Here is a 17,994-nt window from a genome sequence, read left to right as displayed (position 1 = left end):
TGGGTAGAGGTAAAAGAGAAGTGGCTGCTAATGGGTACAAGGTTTATTTAGGATGGGGGAGGATGAAAATGTTCTAAAATTGATTTTAGTGATAGTTGAAAAACTCTGAATATGTTAAAAATCGTTGAATTGTACACTTTAAATAGGCACATTGTATAGAATATGGATTATCTACCAATAAACCTGTTTTTAAATTAGTCAGGAAGTGCTACTCAAGGAGATCAAAGGTCCTGGTGTTGGACAGACATCTACCAATAGCTCTTCCCTCCTCATGTAGAGTGGAAGATGTAACTGTCCAGAATAGACGCATTTCCCAGCCTCTCTTGCAGCTTGGTATGACTTTGCAAGTAATTCTCAACAGTGGGATGCAAGCGTAGGTAATGTGTTTAAGTTCCAAGCGTCCTTAATAATGAGATACCAGCCACATACTGAAGACAGCGGAGAAATGAAATAGGCAGAGCTTGGGTCTCTACTGCTTGTGAAACTGCTGTATCAGTCCTGGACTGGTTTCCTGAGGGACAAATAAACTTCTAACTTGTTTAACACGGTATTTGGGTCTTCTGCCCCCTCTGGTACTGCTTAATCCAAACAATATACCATTAATGTGATTAATAGTAAAGTTAGTGAGCTCATGTCCCTAGCTCATAGTCAGGTCAAAAGCGATAGCTGTTGCTATTAAATGACTCACCATATGCTTTAATAAGCAATGATGAGAAAATGTTAATAGTTTTTTAAATATGTGTTTTCAAAAGGAAAATTTAAGGGTCGTAATGTTCAAAAATTTATTGTAATACAGCAATTCGATGAAGTTTATTCATCAAAATGAAGCAATTTGATGAATCTAGAGAAAGCAAAATTTACGCTTTTTAGGAATGAGGGCACCATGAGCTTAGACAATTAGTCCCAGTTTGTCAGACACAAGATCTGTGAGGTGGAAAATGGGAACTTACTTACTTCATAGAAATATTCCTAAAAACCATCCAACTCACCTGTTCTCATTCACCACACTAGCATCTCAAAATTTGTTCACCAGAATCTACTTAGGGTTCTCTAGGATAAGGGTGCTGCTCATCCCCAGAAAGGAATGCTAATATGGATGGGTTAAGAACAAGGATATTAATGAGCATGCTGCTGAGAGTCAGGCTTTTGGAGAGGTGGTGAAAAGGGATGAACATCTGGGTTTTCACTCGACGTCCTCTCTTTTGAGTCAGTCTCTTGATTTTCCTGGCCTTTTGGTTCTTCTCTCTCAAAATAAACCCCCACCCCTACCCATTATCCTTGATGGTTCTTCCCCTGGTCCCATGAAGTTGGGAAGGTGATGACAAGACGAGTCTGAATATGTCTCTTGCTTGAAAAGGGTCTTCTGCTTTGAAAGAGACCCAGGGAAAAGGAGGGTGCTCAGGTCCCTCCTTGTCAGACCCACCAGATCTATCCCTGCTCACCAAAGTTAGGGCTTCCACATAAGCGTATGGGGCCAGAACCTTAATGTAGTAATAAACAGTGGCCTCCCTCTGGTCTTATCTTCCAATGGAGGCTTTGTGAAGGTCCTGCAACTACAGTAAGTAACCCCAGTGTGGGGAAGCTTAGGGTATTTTAAGATTTCTTCATTTGTCTGTCTCTTCATGATGTAACACTACTGAATTAGCTAGGGTCCAGTCAGGAGACAGAAATCACACCAATTATTAGAAAGAATTTAACCTAAAGAAAGGTTAATGTGGTATAAAGTTGTTAACTAGGTGTGGGTAACTAAGAAGCAGCTACCACCTCTATGACTGGGGAAACAAAAGGAAGAAGTTGGAATTATTACAGCTTAGAAACTTAGAGGAGTGGAAACTCAGGCCGTTAAGGAGGGGCACTGCACCCCTGGTGCTCTTGTCACTGACCAGGAGCTGATCGAGCTGGTTCTTTATGCGTTGGGAAAGCTGCAAATGGGGCTCAACTGTTGCTGGGGATTCTAGAAGCTTTGGAGTAGTGCTCATAGGAATTGCAGGCAGATGGGAAGCAATAGGAGGACCAAGTCCTTGGCCCAGTCTTGTAGCATTACTAAGGCCTCATTGGCAGAGATTGTGGTTTGCAGGAATGTGGCTTGCACTCTGCCAGCTCTAGGCACAGTATGGAAGGGTAGCTTTGGAGCCAGGGCAGATAACTGATGGGAGTTTTCTGAGTAGATGTTCCACTCTAAGTGTACAGATTAGAGTTTCCAGTCAGTCTCCTCTGAGATTGAGTAACTTAAATCAGTTCCTAAGATCTCTTAATAGTTCCTCTGAAGTGACTGATAACATCAGGCTAGGATCCTAGTCCAAGATCACTCCAATCAGTCATTACACCTCAGCTGTAACCTGCCAGCCAACCTTTTCCATCTATACTCGCCAGGGCTTTATTCCACACATGAGTTTTGGGATACCAAAACTGAAAAGTGCAGTACCGGACAAAGAAAAAGGAAAAAGCAGCAGGGAAATGCACTATAACAAATTCTATTAACTGCCATGGTGTTCTCCCTTTTTAATAAACAGACCTTGGTTTTGTTAAGGGAAGCAATATGCCAGGAGATGAATCATCATTGCTTTAAGTTTATCAGAGTACTGTCAGTCACATTTCCAGAGTTTCTTACAGCCAGTGATGGCTGTGTTTCTCAGTTCTGACTAAAGAGATAAGGCGAGACTGGCTGGTAAGGTTTTGGTGGATAATTTTTTTTACCATTGAAAGAGCTGGGCATATGAAGGAAGATGCTCCTTCTGCCTTTTTTCTTTTATACTCAGGATGTAAGACTGTGGATGGAATTGCTGGAACTGAGGCAGCTATCTTGCAATGATGAGGTGACAAGCATGAGGACAAGTAGACACGCCAAGGAAGGCAAAGCAGAAAAAAAATAGAGCCTAGTTTCTTGAGGAAATTGTTGAGCTGCTACACCAAGTCAGGAATATCTGTCTGCAGACTGATGGCTATGAGCATATTATGATGCTTAAACTACTGTTTAGTTGGCTGTTCACTGCATCCTGGATGATGCATTCAATGAGTGAGACAAGGAGTGAGCAACCTGACATCAAAGCTTGCTGAGGACAGGTGACGTGGAGAGACAACTGGAATCATGTCAGCTATCCAAAAAGGAAATCACGTTTATCAAAAAACAGATTTGTTATATCTGTTTCTACTATACAGATTAGTGGCTGTTTGTAATATGACTTAAATCCACAATGGGCTAAACAATGCAAAAATAAAAGAAATTTTGTGCAGATTTGTTTCCTACCTTGTTTCTTGCCATTTGCTGTGCGTCCAACTCCTCTGATGAGGTCGGAATGTCTGATTTCCCACACCAAGGAAAGCATTTCTTGCCTTGTTCCCTTCTTGACATCTTAGAGCTTCATGAAGAATACAGTGAAGTATTCCAAGTATAGCAGGAAACTAACCTTACTGGGCACTGCTGATGGAGGAAATCATAACCAGTCACAGCATTCTCACAGATACATTTTCTCTTAGCTATGAGGTCCTCTTAAAAATGAGTCTTATGTATTATGGTAGATGACTTGTCAATCAATATGACCTGTCAATCAAATGACCTGTCAATTTGTATAATCAATATTATAAAAATAGAGAATAACATGCTGTAAGGAGAATCACTAAGGGCATATTAATAAGTAGAATCCCAGGTAAGTTATTTATCAGAACAATAATCATTAACAAGCCACTAGGAAGGGAAAGCATGGAGAGCATACTTTTCTAAAATCAGCCACTACTTCTAATCTACGGTCCTTCTTTCTCCCTGCATTTGTACCTTTTTTTTTTTTTTCCTTGAGACTGAGTCTCGCTCTGTCGCCCAGGCTTAAGTGCAGTGGTTTGATCTCAGTTCACTGCAAGCTCCCCCTCCTGGGTTCACGCCATTCTCCTGCCTCGTCCTCTCCTCTCGAGTAGCTGTGACTGCAGGCACCCGCCACCATGCCTGTTTAATTTTTTGTCTTTTTAGTAGAGACGGGGTTTCACTGTCTTAGCCAGGATGGTCTCGATCTCCTGACCTCGTGATCTGCCCACCTCGGCCTCCCAAAGGCATTTGTACCTTTATGACAATCAATAGCAGATGAAAATGTTGATTTCTTTTTTTGAAATAAATGTCAATGTATGTTGCAAAAATGCACTATTAGTACTTACTGTGCTAACAATAATACTAATAATTACTAATAATGCTTTATCATGACATCTCATTAACTATTTCATGAGAACCCGGATACATGCTATCCCCACGTTCAGATGAAAAGCTAAGACCTGGTCTGGGCGCAGTGGCTCACACCTGTAATCCCAGCACTTTGGGAGGCCAAGGCGGGCGGATCATGAGGTCAGGAGATCGAAACCATCCTGGTTAACATGGTGAAACCCCGTCTCTACCAAAAATACAGAAAATTAGCCAGGCGTGGTGGCTGGCACCTGTAGTCCCAGCTACTCAGGAGGCTGAGGCAGGAGAATGGTGTGAACCTGGGAGGCAGAGCTTGCGGTGAGCTGAGATAGCGCCACTGTGCTCCAACCTGGGCGACAAGGCAAGACTGTCTCAAAAAAAAAAAAAAAGAAAAGAAAAGCTAAGACCTTAAAGGTTAAATAATTTTCCCACATTCCCATAGCTAGAAAGTAAGTGCTACAGCTAGAATTTAAACCTTTCTGATTCCAAAACATATGTTCTTAATCCTCCTATTGTACCATCTCCCATATTTTATGTATTATGGAGGTATTGTTGAGTTATTACAATGCCTCGTTATCTGGAAGTTTAGGGTCTAGACTCACTTCATCAAACTGATGAAGTTATTGAAGTTCAACCTTGAAAAAGTTACTCAAGTTTACATTTTCTAACTTGGTTCAATTTTCTTTTATTTCAGTTTCCATATTTATAAAACAGGAATACTAATGCGAGGTCTACACTCAAATGACATTGCACTTTCAATACTTAATGAGAGTTCATATCTGGATACCTTTAAACAATACCCATTCCACCAAGACCCACTGAATCAAAGATTTTTGGTGGTGAGCCTGAGAATCCACAGTTTAAAAAAAAAATGACTTTATTGAGTTATAAAAATCATACAAGCTTTGTATAAAAATTTCAAGAGTATGGAAAAAAAAGTGTTTCCAGGAGAGAGGACTATCCAAGTAAGTGGGTGGTGGTGATGGTAGTGTTGGTGTTGAGGATGATGACAACAAACAACCCATTTTATTTATTAGTTAGAATGTGCCAGAATTTGTATATCTTGTCTCATTTAATCACATTTAATCTTCTCAACAATCTTATAATCTTACAACTTTAAACAAATTATCATCCACATTTCATGAAGTCATTGAAGCCCAAAGTGTTTGAGGAATCAGTTGCCTTAGTTTCCTGGGGCTGCTGTAATGTACTGGGTAACTATAAACAACAGATGCCTATTGTCTCACTGTTACCAGGCTAGACGTATCCGAGGGGCCATGCTTCCGCAGAAACCTCCAGCAAGGATCCTTTCTTACCTCTTCCAGCTTCTGGTAGCCCCTAGCATTCATTGGCTTGTGGCAGCAAAACTTAAGTCTCTGACTCCATCTTCATGTGGCTGTCTTTCCTTGTGTCTGTCTTCCCATGGCATTCTCCTCCCTAGGTGTCTGTGTCCAAATTTCTCTCTTCTTAAAAGGACACCAGTCTTATTAGATTAGGGTCCACCCTAATAACCTCACCTTAATTTGACTACACCTTATTTCCAACTAAGATCACATTCAGGCCGGGTATGGTGGCTCACACCTGTAATCTCAGCACTTTGAGAGGCCAAGGTGGGAGGATTCCCTGAGCTCAGGGGTTTGAGACCAGCAGGGGTAACATAGTGAGACTCTATCTCTACAAAAAATTTTTAAAATTAGCTGGGCGTGATAGTGAGTGCCTGTAGTCCCTGCTACTTGGGAGGCTGGGGCTGGAGCATCCCTTGAGTCCAGGAGATAGAGACTGCAGTGAGCCATGATCCCATCACTGTGCTCCAGCCTAGGTGACAGAGTGAGACCCTGTCTCCAAAAAAAAAAAAAAAAATGACATTGACAGATATGGGGGGTTAGAATATCAACATATCTTTTGGGTAGATACAATTCAACCAATAACTTTGCCCAAGGATGCAGTGGCTAGTAAAGTATGGAAACTAGATCTGAACTTAGGAGATGCTAGAATCTAGCCACTTGGCCATCAGCCACCACATATTCCATCTCAGTGGCATGTAGTTGGTGGAAATGTGTACAATGCCTTGAGAAAGGGAGAAAGTGTAATAAATGAAAGAAATCTTTCAACTATTCAGTAAAAATTTATTTACAGGAGAACAAAACTTTGGGTTGGTTTCAGATGTTTCCTCTGCAACAGTTAGATGCCAAATGGCTCCACCGTTTTTGAGGAGGGAAAAGTTATGAGCTAAGAATGTTATAACCAGCAATTTGTCTTTCAGTAGGACAGGCAGGCATTCTCAAAACTGCAAGGGCTCAGAAAATATGCCACTTGTTGAAAAACTATTCAAAGATACATTCCAGTGGTTCGTAGGGTTTGGAATTATATAGACCAGAAAAAAGTCAAAAATAATTTTGAAACCAGCATAGTATTGCCAACTTTTAACATTGTAAGGGTGTTTAAAACATGTCAAACTACCATCTAGTGTTAGAATCATTTCATAAAAGACAGATTATTTTAATGCCAAAAAAATTTTAAAGATACATAAACTGATGGCTATTTAAATAGAATAATTTAGCTTTATGAAAAAAATCCTTTAATATTTTGCCCCAGAGCAGTGAATAACTTTTTCCATAGATAAGATCTCTTCTGTGAATGGGTGTTTGAAAACCAGGAACTGACAGGAACACAAAAAGAACATGATCTGAAAATGAGCTCTGGCTAGCACTCTGATTTATGCAACTGAGGGAAAAATGTTATTTGAAACAGACTCTAATCATTTCCATTTTCTAAGGAAAGTTTCAGTGGGAAAATCAATCCTTGCAGTACTATACCCTGCCACATACAGAGGGTGGTGGAAGGTCCAGAGAAGATAACCCTTTCCCTCAGCAGACATCTGGGTTTCCACTTAGTGTTTTCCAAATTATCTTGGAAATGTCTATGAAAGGACCACTCATTTAAAATAATGGTTTGAACCCACACATTTAATTAGTTCTCCCTCCCAAAGTCTCTATATTTAAAAACAAATGAACGAAAAAACAAAACAAAACAAAAACCCTCTACATTTGAAACCAGATAGTGTCCATTTGGCTATAATTTCTAAGAATTTCTGCAAATTAGAGTATAGATGAGGTCAGATTGGGAAAATGGCCCATCAATTTGTGATTCATGACATATATAAGGTGAGACTCATCTAGGGAGAAAGAAGAGCCAATAAGCAAAATTTAACCAATACCTCCCTCCCCAAACTTGGAGCAAGAGGACAGTTAGAATCTGGGAATGAGTGCATCTGGAACCAACACAAAATCTCCTTGAAGCATTCAATTGCAGTTTACACTTGAAATGAATTCCCAGGCTGAATAAAGCAGGGCAGTTGCAAAACTGCCTTAAAACTAAGGAAGTGAGTGGTTGTTGGGGAGAATTGCTCTGAAACATTGCCCTAGAGTTTAGCTAAGTGAGCTAGAACTACAAACAGGAATAGATGATCCCAGGCAGAAGAGTGACATTCCTACCCCATATATCTGCTCCCTCCCTGACCTCCTAGGCAAATGGGCCTCCTATCTGGTATAGGGTAATACTATGGTAAATCAAAGCATGGTAGCCTCCATTTAAGAGCATGGGCTCTGAACTCTGCCTACATTTAAATACAAGCTCCTCTATGTACTAGGTCTTTAACTATTGGCAAGATATTTAACTTCTGTGCCTCAACTCATCTTTAAATGGAGACAATGATAGTACCTAGATCAAGGGTTTCTTTTTGAATGTTGGTGAGTTAATGGAAAAGTTATGAGCTATGAATGTTATACGCAGTATGTAGATTACTTGGCTCTGTAACCAGAATTTAGCGTTCAGCAAATGCAGTCACTATTATTGATGTTGTTACCACTATTAGTATTACCAGTATCACCAATATCTACTCTGAAATAGATATTATTATACACATTTTATATGCATTGAAACAAAGGTTTAGAATGGTTTTTCAAAAGGTGTTTGATTTCAAATAATTAATGATTGATGGGTTTGAGCATTGAATCTAGATCTGACTGAAGGCTAGTATTTGGTTCCTGTTTCTGCTATAACAAGCACCATAAACTTGGTGCTTGAAACAACACAAATATATTATCTTACAGTTCTGGAGATCAGAAGTCCTAAATGAGTCTCACTGAGCGAAAAATCAAGGTATTGGCAGGGCTTTGTTCCTTCTGGAGGCTCTCGGGAAGAAGTCATTTGCTTGTCTTTTCCAGTTTTGAAGGCTGTCACGTGCATTCCTTGGCTTGCAGCCCCTTCCCTCTTCAAAGCCAGTAATGGCTGATCAAATCCATCTCCTTCTGCATCACCCTGACACTGACTCATCTTCTGCCTTCTTCTTTACGTTTAAGGACCCTTCTGATTACACTGGGCCCAGCTAGATAATCCAGGATAATCTCTCTATTTTAAGGTCAGATGATTAGCAATATTAATTCCATCTACAAGCTTAATTACCCTTTGCCATTTAGCCTAACACATTCACTGGTTCCTGGAATTAGGATGTGGGCATCTTTGGGGAGCCATTATTCTGCCCACCACAAAGCCATGTCACTATATTATTTAAATCTCCCTATCCCTCCATCTGAGCTAGAAAGATAAGACTTAATCTTTGAAAGAACTTATCCTAACACTCCCAGTGTGATAAACATAGATCCTCCCCCTTTTCTCTATGCAGGCAAGATAGGCAAAAACAAAAAATTCAATACTTCAAAAGAAGAGGACCAATCTGAGGAATCGACATATTCTTTATTTGTTACAGAATTTCTACCATAAATGGAAGGAAATAAGTGCAGAGATATATCATTTCTATATCCAAAAGTGCTCTTCTCATATTAGCAATAGTTACTTAGAACGATTGAAAAATTTCCCTGTCACAATAACAACAGAAATATCCATATTTGGAAATAAACTGAATAAGCAATTTGCAACCTTTACTAAGGAACTATTCTATGGTAACAAGTCTCCAAATCTCAAGTGCCTTAACACAAATAAAAGGTTTATTTCCCACTCACCTCAAGCCTGATGCAGGCTGAGTGACTCTTCAAGATTGCCATCCTTCAAGTGGAAACTCAAAGATCCAAGAGGCTTTTACTTTGCAGCTTCACCATTCTTAATATGTGGTCTTGGTGGTTACCACCCTTGGAGAGTAGTGTGAGGAACTCACTCCTGATTCCTTCTGACCATAAGTGGTAAATGCCCTTTACTATCACAGCCCTTTGGTTAGAACTAATCACATAGCCCCAATGTAACCACAACGCAAGGGCATCTATGTAGGTGAGCCATTTACAGTGAGTGCACCTCTGCTCCAGGAACATAAAATATTTGAATAAAATGAAGTGTATACTATGTTTCTGTATTAGGAGAGGTAATATTGTAATGATGTCAATTCTCTCCAATATAATCTATGGCTGACATAATCCGAGAAACAGTACATAATAAAATGATTCCAGAGTTTTCTGGGAAGAATAAATGAACGAGTATAGTCAAGAAAAGTTAGGAAATAAAATGGGATAAGGCAAGGTTCTCCACTAATATATTGAATTTACTGCAATGCTTCAATAGCTAAAATAACTTGGTGGTACTTGCCCAAGAATGGATAACAAGATCATTGGAACAGAGTGAAAAGTGTAAGAACAGACAAACAAATATGTAAGTATAGTGCATATAATACTGACATGTTCAATCAGTATGGAAAAGAGTGCTTACACGAAAAACAACGGAGGGACCTCAGAACCATTGCTTACGAGGAAAAATGTTACGTCCATACCTCATGCCCTACTCCAAAATTTATTTCAGGTCGATTAAAATTTTTAAATGAGTTAATAGGAAAAAATACAGGTTTTGGAAAGACAGTCTAAGTGTGATTTAAGTCAGAAAATCCATGAAGATAAGAATGCATGCATTTTTTAACCTAAAAATTCCATGTCCCAAATAACAAATCAAAATAAAAAGGCATCAAAAATGAGGAAAGAGCTGGGCATAGTGGTGTGTGCCTGTAGTCCCAGCTACAGAGGAGGCTGAGGAGGCAGGATCGTTTGAGCCCAGGGGTTTGAGAAAGCCTGGGCAAAATAGTGAGACCCTATCTCTGAAAAAAAAAAAAAATTGAGGAAAGAAATTGTATCCTATCTGACAAACAAGCGGATACCACCATCAAAATGTAAACAGTCTTAGAGATCAATAATAAACTCATAGCATTACATGAACAGAAATGTGGTTATACTTTCAATAAACACAATAAAAACTTAAATATCATTAGTAATAAAAGTAGTACAAATTCCAATAAAATGTTACAGTCTTCTACCTGTTGAATTGGCAAAGATAAAAAAGAAATAAGCACTCAGCACTGTTAGGGTGCAGGATGATGAGGCGTGTAAATCTGTATACTCTTTCTGAAAGGTCGTTTGTATTAGAGATCTCAAAATGTTCATCTCCATGCATTCTACTTGTGAAATTTATCCTAAGGAAATAATAATAGATTTGTAGAAATAATTATCTGTAGAAATACTCATCCAAGCTCAGTTGCAGAAGCAAAAATTTGAAAAACAACCTAAATGTTCAACAATCATTCTTAGTAAATATTCAATAACATCATATGTTTTGATTGAATAAATTGTTTTATATCCATATGTAGAAACATTGTAAATATTGTTGTAGTTTATAGGCATTAGAATGTACATGGGCTATATTTGAATAAACAAAGCAAGTTATATACAGTATGATTCTATTTTGATTTTGAAGAGTTTATATATGCATTAAAAATTCTAGAAGCATCTATTTAAAATTCACAGTAGTTACCTCTACATAGTAGAAATAAGACAATTTTGAATCTTTTTTATTGTATTTTTACAAATGTTACACCATCAGCGTGTCCTACTTGATTAAAAACTGGAGCGGGTGGAGGAAAAAAGTGTGGGATTCCCGGAATAACCACTGCCAAGATCTAAGGCATGGATCAACAAAAGCAAATGGCTGTTTTGCCCTTATGGCTGCCTGAAAACACACACATATTTCAGAGTTGGCCGCATATTTTGTGGTAGCTTTGTATTCCAAGGGCTGAGTTTTGCAAACAAACTGAGCAAAGTACAGCGTGTGCCCCTTCAGGTGGTTTTTGGAGCTCATCAGGTATGAGTAACACTAACTCATTTATCTTTGGATGAATTTGCACGGAGCACTGAGGTGTTGACAGAACCTAAGCTGAGAACAATGTTTATTTATATCTGCACAAAATAATTCATGTCTCTGTAAATCTAGGATTTTCTCCTCATTTGCTTACCGTTTGCAAACATTTGCAGTTCTCCCCACTGGTGATCCCTGGTTTGGCTTGGCTGGGCTTGAGCAAATGAAAAGGAACATAAGACAGTGAATGGAGCTGAATGCTGTGATTCACACATGCTGACATGTTGGAAATGCTGAAATCTGTAGAGTTCTGTTTTGTATCTTCATGACAAATTGATATCTGCATTGTTTATGTTACAAGGTGTCTCAAACTGTGTAACTCTATGTGTGTGTTTGTGTTTGTGGCCAGTTGGGTTGAGGCGGGACATTCCTAATGTCCTGGCTAGGTGCTGAGCCATTTGTAACTATTGAATGTCTTTATGGAACATATAAAAGTTTCTACCAGCCTCTGTTTATTACGGAAAATTTCAAATACAGAGGCACAGAGATTAGTATAAAATGACTCCCCCCTCACTGTCCTAATTTGAGTAGGTGCAACGGACAGGCATAATTGCTTCAGCAATTACCAACTCATGAACAATCTTATTTTCTTTATAATCCCTACACTCTCCAATGGCAACTATTAGATAGTACTAATGCCAGCAGATGTTGAGTTCAAGTTGAAAGCCTTAGACCCTGACATCTTATTGTAAATTGTGGGATGAGAAAGAAGCAAAAGATTAGAGAGTCAGGTAGACCTAATTAAATCAGGCTCTACAATTACTATTTTCTAGTTAATTGATTTTAGGCCACTTAACTTTTCTGAGCTTCATCTGTAAAATAGAATTATAGAATGTAATTTATAGAACAACTAAGTTAAACCTATGGTATAATTAAAGTACGAACAAATACCACTCTTTGAATCTAGCAGGTAGTTGGTCACTGTTATTTTATTACTGTTACTGCTTCTTTGTCTAGAGTAGAAAATCAAAGTATAGAAAGACAAAGTCAACCAGAATATTAAAATTTCCTGATCAGCTGATAAATATGAGTTACCTATTGGCTGAGGTCAATAGTCAGCAAATGAGTGCCTTTTGAGAGTAAAAGCTGCACCTGGACATTATTTTTAGTGTGAGGTGATTGTTTTCTCAGTATAAAGGGTGAACACATATCTCTCTGCCCCAGATTTCACCAACCTTGGCCTGTACAGTTGTGTGTGTGTGTGTTTTTTTTTTTAATTCCCCTACTCACCAGCCATTTATTTGGGTTAAATGCTGTAGACACAAATCAGGTGATCATTTAGCTCTTATCAGTGGGTGTCATTTAGCGTTTCAGCCTAAGTAGTCATCCATCTATCAAAGAAATAGAAAACAGATGGGAAGCAAGGATGCTAGGAAAGATAAGGAGACTGAGCAGCTGCTTCTCAGGGTGCTTTGACCTACAGAGTGCATGAGGTGCGGTAGGGGTGCCAAGAGGGCGAGGCTCTGGGTAGCCATTTGGAAATGTGATTCTCCTGGACGGTGTGTGTGGAATAGAAAATGTCACAGAGCCTAGGATCAAGGAACACTGTGGATAAATGTCAACATGTGTTCCTGTCTGGTTTGGGATCTGTGTGAACCCAGAGATGTCTTCCAGTTCAGAAACAAAAGAGTTATATATTTTTAAGGAGGTTAATTAATTTCTTTTTTTCTTATTTTATTTTATTTTATTTTATTGAGATGGAGTCTCGCTTTGTCACCCAGGCTGGAGTGCAGTGGTGCGATCTCAGCTTACTACAACCTCTATCTCCCAGGTTCAAGCGATTCTCCTGCCTCAGCCTCCTGAATAGCTGGGATTACAGGTGCCCACCACCATGCTAGGCTAATTTTTGTATTTTTACTAGAGACAGAGTTTCACCATGTTGGCCAGGCTGGTCTTGAACCACTAACCTCAAGTGATCTGCCTGCCTGAGCCTCCCAAACTGCTGGGATTACAGGCATGAGCCACTGTGCCCTGCCTTTATTTCTTATTTTTTAAGTTGACAAATAAAATTGTATATATTAATGATGTACACTACGGCATGATGTTTTGAAATATATATACATTGTGCAATGGCTAAACCAAGCTAACTAACATAGGCATTAGCTCACATATTTGTATTTGTGGTGAGAACATTTAAAATCTACTCTTTTAGCAATTTTCTTTCTTTCTTTTTCTTTTTTTTTTTTTTTTTTTTTGAGGAGGAGTCTTGCTCTGTCGCCCAGGCTGGAGTGCAGTGGTGTGATCTCGGCTCACTGCAAGCTTTGCCTCCCGGGTTCCCGCCATTCTCCCGCCTCAGCCTCCGAGTAGCTGGGACTACAGGCGCCCGCCACCTCGCCCGGCTAGTTTTTTGTATTTTTAGTAGAGACGGGGTTTCACCGTGTTAGCCAGGATGGTCTCGATCTCCTGACCTCGTGATCCGCCCATCTCGGCCTCCCAAAGTGCTGGGATTGATTACAGGCTTGAGCCACCGCGCCCGGCCAGCAATTTTCAAGTACACAATGCATTGTTATTCATTGTAGTCACCATGTTGTATAGTAGATCTTTAAACTTATTCCTCCCGTCTAACTGAAATGTTGCATCCTTTGGCCAGCATCTTCCCAATCCTCCCCACCCCCAATTACTTTCTCAATGACTCTTTCTAATTAATTTCTAAACGGTTATACCTCTTAGTAACTGTGCTTGGCTCAGTCACTGAAGCACAATGAAGTGTGCTGCTCAGTTCTTCATGGGAGAACCTGCCTCTGCCTCATCTGCAAGGAGAGCAGTTAGCTAACAACCTCCAGCTCCTGCACCTTGGGATCCAATTCAGCTTTTGAGCTGAGGCCATGCTCTTTGAAGAAAGTCACCAGTCAGTGACTGAGCATGACACGAATCCTAGGGCCTGGCTGTTTTGGCCCCGCATGAGCCTCCTCTAATGGATCCTCTTTGGTCTGAGGCTCCGGATCAGACTAGCCTAAACTTTGACAGCCCAGCATCAAAATCAGAGGCTCTCCCTGCTAAATCCTGCTTCTTTCCCTCCCTTTTTTCATAAGTGTCAGATCAGCATCATGGTCTGAAAGTTTTCTATGTAAATCTATATTAGGTACAAACGGAGTCTTGCTCTGTCACCCAGGCTACAGTGCAATGGCGCTATCTCTGCTCACTACAACCTCCGCCTCCTCGGTTGCAGTGATTCTCCCGCCTCAGCCTCCTGAATAGCTGGGATTACAGGTGCCCATCACCATGCCCAGCTAATTTTTTGTATTTTTAGTATAGACAGAGTTTCACCTTGTTGGCCAGGCTGGTCTTGAACTCCCGACATCAAGTGATCCTCCCGCCTCGGCCCCCTAAAGTGCTAGGATTACAGGCGTGAGCCACCACACCCGGTCAAAAGTATACCTTAATTAGAAAATAAACTTTATAACATGTCCCAGCATGTCTTCATCACCATCCTCTTCAAGTAATAGCTAGGGAAAATTTGGAGTAAATACTGGTGAGCCAGGGAGAGTCTAGAAAGGGAATCAAATAGGAAAATTACTGCCTCAATTTTTTTCATTCACATCTCCTGGCCATTGCTTCATAGAGAAGATAACCAGAGATCTTTATTTACCATGCCTGTATTTATTTACTGGGCTGATGCTTTTAAAATGGGTGGGTCAAGATTACCTTATTTTGTTTTAAACATTTTTTTCATACAATTTCACCTTATCTTCTCATTTGGACCCCAAAATAATGTGTTCCTTAAAAATGGGAAAGCAAACACATCGAGTTTAGATAACTAAAGGTATTTTAAACACTCAAAGAATAATCAGCACTAAATACTGATTATGATTTTACCAAGGAGTTATAGAATATTTGTTCCATTAGAAAACTTTATCTGCTCGAAATGTAAGCCTTAGTGGTATCTCCATTATTATCGGAAAAATTTGAATTTGCTTATGAACTCCTTAAAGGCTGATTTTGAGAATCATGCCACTAAAAGTAAAGAAATAAACAAGAAATAAACAAAAAGAAAACAACCCTTTTTCAAATGAATACATCATTTGCCAAGTTAAGCAAAGGAAAAACAAAAAAACATAGTGCTGATTAACAGTGTGATGTTAAGTGGTATTAGAAATCTCTTTCTCAAAAATAAACAGTGGTACAACCAGGGCAGAAGAAGGAAGTGTTAATAGGTTACGATTCTCAGGCTGGGAATGCAAGGAAGCAAGAAAAGTGTCTTATTTCCCCCCTGTGGCAGCTTATATTCTGTTCCAAGCTTCTAGTCTACCATATTGGAGGAAACAAACTTCATCAACTCCAGGTCCACCGCCCTTTCCATTGGTCTTTGCCCCTGTCAGTCCAGGTGCACTTATGTGCTAGGAAGACGTGCATTTGTCAGGAGAGTGGAATGGAAGTCAGGTCAAGGGGCAATAGTGTTGATTGTTTGGATGTGGGTTATGATTCTCTTCCCCCGCCTCACCCACCCGCAGCTATTCTCTTCATGTTTCCTCCATGACCCTAAAGGTCCCTGCTGAGTTGTCCCTCTGTGCTTCTGTAAGGCCCCTCAGATGCAGTGGTTTCTCTGCTACTCCTGCTCCCGTCTTGGGCACAGGAAACTGCATGAGGCGGACGCCCCTTTTGCCAAGAAGTGCCCCGTAGAGTTGCTTCTGAAAGATCTTCATGGCTTCCCAGAACTCTGTGTGGGGAATGCAGATCATGTCATATAAATCTACCTCCTTTCCTTACTTCCCTTGGCCTAAATTGAGGTCAAAAAACAGAGCCCTTTCTTAGGAATCCTGCATAGGTCTCTGCAAACACATACGGTGCCTTTGTGGCAATTAGAAAAAACACCTTGGCTGGGTGCGGTGGCTCACGCCTGTAATCCCAGCACTTTGGGAGGCCGAGGCAGGCAGATCATGAGGTCAAGAGATCGAGACCATCCTGGCCAACATGGTGAAACCCCATCTCTACTAAAAATCCAGAAATTAGCTGGGCATGGTAGTGCATGCCTGTAATCCCAGCTACTTGGGAGGCGGAGGGAGGAGAATCGCTTGAACCCAGGAGGCAGAAGCTGCAGTGAGCCAAGATCACATCACTGCACTCCAGCCTGGTGACAGAGCAAGACTCCGTCTCAAAAGAAAAAGAAAAAAAAAAAAAAGAAAGGAAAAGGAAAGGAAGAAAGAAAAGGACACTAGAGCTGGATGGTCCCAGCAGAAAATAATGCCCCCTGTGGATGCATATGGCTATGCAGGCTGGTAGGTGAGCAGAAGGACCTTGTGCCTAGAGAAAGGCCTCCTTTTTTTGCTGGTGGTGGTGGTTGCTGGAAAGTTGAGAGTTGGAGCCTTGGGGGTGGGAATTGCCATCCCTCACCTAAAAATCTCAGTGCTTCTCTAATCACAAGGAAGAACATTTTCTCCAAAATCTGTGTTTGGAGAATATAGGCATTAGAAGCCCAATACCTAGAAAGAGAGGCCTTTTTTCTTTCTTTTTTGCTAATCCATCACTTCTCTGAGGCCAACAGCCCAGAGTCACCTGGCTGTTGCCTTCATGTGTGTGTGTTGTAGGGGGAAGGGGTGATCACTGCTCACATCCTAGGCCTTAGAGGCAGTTGGAATTCTAATCTGGCAAAGAAAAAGGACACAAATATAAACTTTTCCCTTTTCTCTTCATCTGGGTCTGAACAGTTTGAAAGGGAATGCAAACAATCTTGGCAGAACCCATCTCAACTTTCAATGCCGGACAAACACAGATTCTCCCTGTGACAGGGGGAGCAAACAAGACAAATCAGCACTCACACAGTCAATAGTTCAAAATGAGGGGACCAGATTAAGCAATTGGCATAGAAGAATCCTCATGGAGATGGGTAGCTGCGAGAAATGAGACACCCCTGGAAACCTAAACCATTCTAGCAACTTCTAGGAATTGTTTATAAAATTGTAGCATATTTCATTTGTTTTTCATATATTTTATTGTAAACATAATTAACAATCTCAATATTCTCAGGAATTACAATTAGTTCCAGTGAGTGAGGAGTGAGTACCTGGCTGTGATTATACCAGATTTTGAGGGAGACTAGGCAGATTCTGCCAAACGTTTATCCCCATAACTAACTCAGCAGCATATACGGCTTTTTATAAATTCTGGTTGGCACTGGATTAGGTTCAAAGGAGTATGTAGATATCCTTATCTTTTATATATAATATAATGTTTTGTATTTTAAAAGATTAAGAAAATAAAGCTTTCAAACCACTACCTATAAATTATCACTCCCTACTTGTTATAGTACCTGTTCATAATGACATTCATGTGTTAACAAGCATGTTTTTACACAGACAATGGATGCTTGCCTGTTATTTGGCTACAATCCTGCATGATCCTGTAAAAATCATGCCCAGCTCAAACTTCCGGTAACATCCTTAAGAATTTGTATTAGTGTTTCTCATTCTTTCAAGTGCGTATGAGTCCTTGGGGAACGTATTAAATGCAAATTTTAACTCAGTAGGTCAGAGGTGGGGCCTAAGTTTTTGTATTTCTAACAAACTTCTGGGTGATATCAAGTCTCTTGGTCCATGGACCACATTTGTAGTAGCAGGGTTTTATATGGCTGGAAAAGGGACAAAGGTACTGTGCTGGAGACTCCAGCTAATCTCAAACTGGCCTCCTTCCCAATCTCCCCCACTCTA

The sequence above is a fragment of the Rhinopithecus roxellana genome, chromosome 19, assembly GCF_007565055.1.
Source record: "Rhinopithecus roxellana isolate Shanxi Qingling chromosome 19, ASM756505v1, whole genome shotgun sequence".
NCBI lineage: Eukaryota > Metazoa > Chordata > Mammalia > Primates > Cercopithecidae > Rhinopithecus > Rhinopithecus roxellana.
This window is presented reverse-complemented; position numbering follows the sequence as displayed.